The 8,160-nt window shown below is 39.2% G+C and overlaps 1 non-coding gene across 1 annotated transcript; it reads right to left on the bottom strand.

The window, feature by feature from the left end:
* Window positions 1-7,753: 7,753 nt before the first annotated feature.
* Window positions 7,754-7,827, bottom strand: Trnat-ugu (transfer RNA threonine (anticodon UGU)). The gene has a single exon. It is a non-coding gene; the product is annotated as a tRNA-Thr (tRNA).
* Window positions 7,828-8,160: the final 333 nt, after the last annotated feature.

Genomic DNA, 8,160 nt, shown 5'->3' on the forward strand with positions numbered 1-8,160 from the left:
TTCTTCGCTTATAACAGGGTTTCCATCTGAGCTCTTGATATGCATACAAGTGGATCTCTTTTCTCCAAAGCTTTTATTTTTATTTATTTATTGTTCCGTGGGACCATATTAAGGAGAAATCTTCATGGTCATAGTTCGATAATTTTCACATCTGTCAACAACTGCTTTCTTAGAGATTGGAATTATTATATTCTTCTTGAAGTCTGACGGTATTTCGCCTGTCTCATACATCTTGCTCATCAGATGGTAGAGTTTAGTCAGGGCTGGCTCTCCCACGGGTGTCAGTAGTTATAATGGAATGTTGAATACTCCCGGGGCCTTGTTTCGGCGTAGGTCTTTCAATGCTCTGCCAAACTCTTCACGCAGTATATCATCTCTTATTTCATCTTCATCTACATGCTCTTCCATTTCCAAATTCTGTTTTCAAGCACATTGCCCTTGTATAGATCTTCTATATACTCCTTCCACCTTTCTGCTTTCCCTTCTTCGCTTATAACAGGGTTTCCATCTGAGCTCTTGATATGCATACAAGTGGATCTCTTTTCTCCAAAGCTTTTATTTTTATTTATTTATTGTTCCGTGGGACCATATTAAGGAGAAATCTTCATGGTCATAGAACGAGTCAATACATGAAATTATAACACGATAGTAGAAACAGATAAAATGAAATATAAAAACATATTAAGGCGACAAGTCGTAAGTTTAAATAAAGAAAATTAACTACGTAACACTGAAATTTGCATAATTTTTTAGCTCTTCCAGGAGCTCCTCGACCGAATAGAAGGAGTGAGCCATGAGGAAACTCTTCAGTTTAGACTTAAAAGATTTTGGGCTACTGGTAAGATTTTTGAGTTCTTGTGGTAGCTTATTGACGATGGATGCAGCAGAATACTGCACTCCTTTCTGCACAAGAGTCAAGGAAGTGCATTCCACATACAGATTTGATTTGTGCCTAGTATTAACTGATTGAAAGCTGCTAACTGTTGGGAATACGCTAATACTGCTAACAATAAACAACATTAAAGAAAATATATGCTGTCAGGGCAATGTCAGAATTCCCAGACTATTGAATAGGGGCCAACAAGAGGTTCTCGAACTTACACCCCATATAGCTCGAACAGCCCGTTTTGAGCCAAAAATACCCTTTTTGAATCAGAAGAATTACCCAAAGAATATAATACCATACGACCTAAGCGTATGAAAATATGCGAAGTAGACTATTTTCCATGTTGAACTGTCACTAATTTCAGATACTGTTCTAATGGTAACTAAAGCAGCATTTAGTTTCTGAACAAGATCCTGGACATGGGCTTTCCACAACGGCTTACTATATATCCGATCGCCTAGGAACTTTAACTGTTTCGTCTCGCTTATAACATGCCCATTCTGTCTGATCAAAATATCGGTCCTTGTTGAATTGTGAATTAGAAACTGCAAAAACTGAGTCTTACTGTGATTTAGCATCAAATTGTTATCCACAAGCCATGAACTTATTCCATTAACTACATTATTTGATACTGTTTCAGTATTACACACAAGATCCTTCACTGCCAAGCTGGTGTCATCAGCAAACAGAAATATTTTTGAATCACCTGTAATACTAGAGGGCATATCATTTATATAAGTAAGAAACAGCAGTGGCCCCAGAACCGACCCTTGGGGGAATGCCCTCTTAACAGAGCCCCATTGCGAATGATTATCACTACCACTCTCAATATCGCAGAGAATTACCTTCTGCTTTCTGTTCTTAAAGTAAGAGGGGAACCAATTGTATGCTACTCCCTTACTCCATAATGGTCCAACTTGTGCAGTAATATTTTGTGGTCAACACAGTCAAAAGCCTTCGTTAAATCAAAGAAAACACCTAGCGTTCACAACCTTTTATTTTATCCGTCCAAAACCTCACAGAGAAAAGAGAATATAGCATTTTCAGTTGTTAAACCATTTCTAAAACCAAACTGTACATTTGACAGCAAAGAATGTGAATTTAAATGCTCCAGTAACCTTGTATATACAACCTTCTCGATAACTTTAGCAAACACCGATGGCATGGAAATAGGTCTAAAGTTATCAACATTATCCTTGTCTCCCTTTTTATAAAGTGGCTTCAGTAGAGAGTACTTTAATCGGCCAGGAAACCGACCACCGCTAAAGGAAAAGTCACAGATATGGCTAAGTACTGGGCCAACATACACAGAACAATACTTCAGTATTCTGCTAGATACCCTGCCATATCCATGAGAGTTCTGGGTCTTTAGTGATTTAATTATTAACTCAATCTCCCTCTTGTCAGTATCATGGAGGACCGTTTCAGGTAACAGTCTCGGAACACCCACTACGCACTGATTCTATATCGTCGACCTGTCTCTACAGACCAGCCACTTCGTTTACGACTGACCATATGGTTTTAATTGTATCCTGAGACGTAGCTATTCTATCTGCATACCACTTTGCCATACCAGTTTACATATGATTATATGAATTAAGGAGATCTACCAACATCCTTTTACTTGCACAATCACTTTACAATTAATATTGAAATCACCACATATAAATAATTTTTTGTATTTCCTACAAAGTGTACCAAAAACCTCCTCTAGCTTTAGCAAAAATGTTGTGAAATTGGCGTCTGTGGCTCTATAAATAACAATTAGAAGTTTAGCTCCATTAAATTTAACCATACCTTCACAACATTCTAACACCTTTTCAGTGCAGTACTTAGAAACATCAATTGACTGTAATGGGATGCTGTTTTTCACATGCATGGCTACTCCCCCACACCGAAAAGAGCTCCTAGAAAAGCTGCCAGCCAACCTGTATTCTGGTAAAGGAAGCCTCTGAATTATCTCCTTATTTAAGAAGTGCTCAAATATACCAATAATTTCAGAGTCAACATCTATAAGCAGTTCACAAACTTTATCTCTAACATCTTGTATATTTTGATAAAATATACTAATTCTCTCATTACTTGGATACTTAAGCTTTGTCAAAAGTGGATCTTTTGTTAGAGAGACTTCCCTTAAGCAGGAACACCTATCAGCTGACTGGTGCAGCTCTAACATCAACTACTGCAGGAATTTTCCCATGAGTGATCCCACCACCTCGATCTATGCTGTCACTTTAATTTTCCTGTAGGCGGTGTCTATCTTACCCATGGTGATTTTCGCCTCTACATCCTTACATTTGTCCTCTAGCCATCCCTGCTTAGCCACTTTGCACTTCATGTCGATCTAATTTTTGAGACGTTTGTATTCCTTTTCGCCTGCTTCATTTACTGCATTTTTATATTTTCTCCTTTCATCAATTGAATTCAATATTTCTTCTGTTACCCAAGGATTCCTACTAGCCCTCGGCTTTTTGCCTACTTGATCCTCTGCTGCCTTCACTACTTCATCCCTCAAGGCTACCCATTCTTCTTCTACTGTATTTCATTCCCCCATTCCTATCAATTGTTCCCTTATGCTCTCCCTGAAACTCTGTACAACCTCTGGTTCTTTCAGTTTATCCAGGTCCCATCTCCTTAATTTCCCACATTTTTGCAGTTTCTTCAGTTTTAATCTACAGTTCATAACCTATAGATTGTGGTCAGAGTACACATTTGCCCCTGGAAATGTCTTACAATTTAATACCTGGTTTCTTACCATTATATAATCTATCTAAAATCTTGCAGTATCTCCAGGTCTCTTCCAAGTATACAACGTTCTTTCACGATTCTTGAACCAAGTGTTAGCGATGATTAAGTTATGCTCTGGGCAAAAACCTACCAGGCGGCTTCCTCTTTCATTTCTTACCACCATTCCATATTCACCTACTACGTTTCCTTTTCTTCATTTCTCTACTATCAAATTCCAATCACTTGTCACTATTCTATTTTCATCTCCCTTCACTATCTGAATAATTTCTTTTATCTCATCACACATTTCATCAATTTCTTCCTCATCTGCGGACTACTTTTAAGATTATGGTAGGTGTGGGCTTCATGTCTATCTTGGCCACAATAACGCGTTCACTGTGCTGCTTGTAGTAGCTAACCCGCATTCGAATTTTTTTTTATTCATCATTAGACCTACCCATGCGTTAGGTTCATATTGGCCTTCCTAATACTTAAATCTATATTCGATGTTAACAATGACGCCGGTGGATAGACTATATGAAATTACTGATCGTCGATAAAGTCGCGAATATAACCGACATGCTATTGGGCCCTTCGCAGGGAAAGGGTTTTCGCCGCAAAAAGCGGGAAACTGGAATCCAGCAAATGAGTAAAAAATATATATTCAGTGACAAAAAATTAGTGTACGTACACAACAATAGACTGGGATTTCTGTATTAGATAAAACAGTTTTTGTGATTGTATCTTGCAGCTTTAGTTATTTTTAATTAAAAGAGATTTTAAAAGGACAGAAAGAGCGTTTTGGTCTACGCTACACATCGTTCTGTTAGTATAGTCTTGACTTCGTAATCACTTTCGTGGACTTTTGCAACTCTCAATCAAAATCTCCAACCTAATCGAGACAATACGCTACGATACAGCCGACATCATGACAAGAGAATGGGCTACATCAAACTCGAGGTAATTTTATATAGATAAGGATCTCAATGACCTGTGTACGTCTAATATAAAAGATATCCTAACCATTCTCCTCAAATAGATCGCCATCTTCACTTGACCTTTAACTGAAACTGTTTCAGAATTAAAGACTGAATTCAAAGAAAATTTGGCTTCCAGTCACAAAACTAGAAAAATAAAAATAATAAAAGTGAGAATGTGAAACAGGTTAGGAATAACCACAAACAGGAGATTCTACAGAAAATCAAAGTGAGAAAGGAAATTATTAATATTATCGACCGTTTAGGAACTCTATGCTACGAAAGGGATGAAACCACATATAGAATAACTGGTGGAAAAGTTAGTGTGTTTTAAGATTAAATCCAAACAACAATTAGAGAAAAATATATCGAAGCTAGGCCTATATTACGAAAAATTGCTAAATCTCGAGGCAAATTGTGTCCTCCAGTATTAGATGAAGTGTTTGTGCCCGTAGCACGGATAAAACAGGATCTACAGCATCAACAGAAACTTCGGATATGTGTTTCATATTTCATCCAAGCCTACAGTCTATAAATACTAAAACAAAATACCACTACAGGGAAACTACCTACGAAGAAGTTCTTGGTAAAACTATGTAGCTGTAGTTGCCTTGGACTAACGACGTGTGATTATCAATGTAACCTGTACAGTCTGTACGCTTTCCAAAGCTGTTATCCATGAAAAAGCTAAACGACGTTTCTTGAACAAAACACAATTTAAGACCGGATCACTAATAAAATTATCTGACAATAGGCACTGTTGAAAATTTGTGCCAGACCAGGATTACCACCCGAGTCTCCTGGTTACTAGGGAGAGGCAATGATCACTGTGTCCGAATTACGCAGTGGTCAACATAATAGCACGAACTGCCCGAGCATGCCGTTCGTCAGATCCAAATTCTCAATTTCTCCATAGACTGCTAATGCAGTGCTCCTTGAACATTATCCTCCTCGCCTTAATTAAACAGACACAGAATATATACAAGCTTGGCCTTACGAACATTGCAGACGCCGTCTATGCAACACGCGTCACACTTCAAAGAGTTTACCAATACATTGCATTGTTTACTATCGACCACGGATCAAGCAACGTAAAAAGCACTGCGTCTACTGAGATCATGATTCAGAGTTTTTTTTTTTTTTAAAAGAAACTAATAAGTCGCCTACATATTATAGTTGCTGCCGAAAGAGGAGAATCACTATTTTCCCACAAACGGAAATATAGTTAAAATTACGCTTCTAATTCGGCTAGTTTCGGCGGTTACTAAAATTTGTAGTGAAAGTTACATAGGGAACTCTCCCGTCCCCCCCACCAGAAACGTAGTTTTCGTCGCTGTTGTGCGACTTTTGTACACAGCCAGAGAAAGTGTGTTAAACATGGCGCGGACGGAAACACTAGGCTACGCTACAGAGAAATCTGCTTACACAACGTTTACTCGGCATTAATAATCGTTGGCGTAAACATCTCTCAATCAAATTACCCCCTTCCAACCTAACTTAGATCTCGGGCTACACTGCCCATAGGCCTGTCATCACAACCAAAATTTCAGTGTGTGGGGGATATCCTGCATTTCTCGCTAATCTCTCTCTAGGCAAAAATGTCAGTTATTGTAGATTGGTGGCAGTCTCAACTACAAGATTTACTAATGATAAACACTATTGAGGCGGCTCGTAATTTTAGAATAGTTCTCTTCGTCTTACTTGGCATAAATTGTTCGTTGGCGTCCCAGCAGCTAGCTCCTTCAGTGTCTGCTTCTGCCATCGCACCACGCCAGTCTGTTGTTATCCTAGCAGACAGAACGCACCGCACATCCGACAACTTCGGAACCACTCAACTGGCCAGTTAGCAACTGAGCCGAACACTGTTTACACCGTCAAAGGAAAACTATGCAAAGATGTACACTCGAATGGCACGACTGAGTAGTACACACACACACAAACACACAAACAGTAATATCTGTAGAATGTCCATCGACACGCGCAGAACGAAATTCTTCTCGCGAACGTACAGCGTCTCCGAAAAAAATCTAGTGACTATATTCCGGCGTTACGGCCAGGTTCTCATTCAAATGAGCAAAAAATGTTATATATTTTTTTTGAGACAGTGAAAATACACTTGAAGGATCTGTTTGGGAGTTACGAGTGATCATACTATGAGCTTTATTTTAGATTTTCAGTAAAAAAAATGGCGCCCGCAATTATGATTTGATCACGCGGACTGCGTGCAGTGTGGCCTCTCAGATGTTACCTGAAATCAAAAATGGATGACATCAGTTGATACTAAATTACTTCTCTGAAATTGAAAATGGAAAACATCAGTCGATATTACATAAAATTTATGGGAGCGCATACCTAACCGCAATGAAACAACCGTAAATTTAACGATACGGTACTAATTCGAACTCTGAGTTCGATTTTTTGGGTGGTTTATTTCACTCCTTATGCCTTCACAAAAATTACTTAATATTAATCAGTGTCATATATTATAGGTATAAGCTCCTAAGAAAAGTGTTTACTTTTCTGGGTCAGAGGTAGAAGTTAAGAGATTGAACCATTTTTAGTTAATGCTGCATGCCGTTCTGAGAAAATTGTTTCTCAAAAAAAAAAAAAAAAAAAAAGTTCAACGTCTAGGGAAACCTTTTAGTTATATTATTACTTCGATTTGCATGAACTGAGGGTTACATGTATATTTTTAATGTCGCTGAACACGAATCTGCAGTAAGATTTTCAATATTCAAAACGGCTAATGCAATACGGAGAGCACAGGATTATGCTTTGTCCAATTTTTACCAAAAATGCATTTTCGTTATTTACGTTTAGTGTGCAATCCAAGGAGCACTTTTCAACCCTTCCTCTGGCTGGAATTGTTCCTAGATAGCAACTCCCTGTTCTTCTTGGCAGGAAAAGCCGATCTGTCTAACCTGGATATGCAGCACTCGTTATTCGTCAGTGTTATCGGCGAGTATGTTTGCAGTATGAATCATTTTGTGCAAGTGCGTCACGGGACGAGCTTTGATCTACATCTATATGGATACTCTGCAAATCACATTTAAGTGCCTGGCAAAGGGTTCTTCGAATCCCCTTCACAATTGATAGTTAATTGAAACCCTCAGCTGCCGACAGGTGTTGTTGATATACTTCGATGGGGACAGCTGAAAATGTGTGCCCCGACCGGGACTCGAACCCGGGATCTCCTGCTTACATGGCAGACGCTCTATCCATTTGAGCCACCGAGGACACAGATGAATACCGCGACTGCAGGCATTTATCCCTTACACGCTTCCCGTGAGACTCACATTTCCAACCGGCCACAATCCACAAACGCAATGTACGTAATAGGTGTTTGCCACTCCACTCAATACTGGCCCACACTAAGGTGACGATTCCCGTAAGATTTCGGGCAATCTGTGCGCATTCGCACAGACGAAGGTCAATGGCTGGGTAACGTTTAACCATATATATGAAGATAGTAACTGTTCTCGAAAGAACAGGCGCCACTGACGACCGGGCAGCTTCTCTAGAATACATGATAGACCGGCCTATGTGGCCGAGCGGTTCTAGGCGCTTCAG

The sequence above is a fragment of the Schistocerca gregaria genome, unplaced genomic scaffold, assembly GCF_023897955.1.
Source record: "Schistocerca gregaria isolate iqSchGreg1 unplaced genomic scaffold, iqSchGreg1.2 ptg000544l, whole genome shotgun sequence".
NCBI classification, from domain to species: domain Eukaryota; kingdom Metazoa; phylum Arthropoda; class Insecta; order Orthoptera; family Acrididae; genus Schistocerca; species Schistocerca gregaria.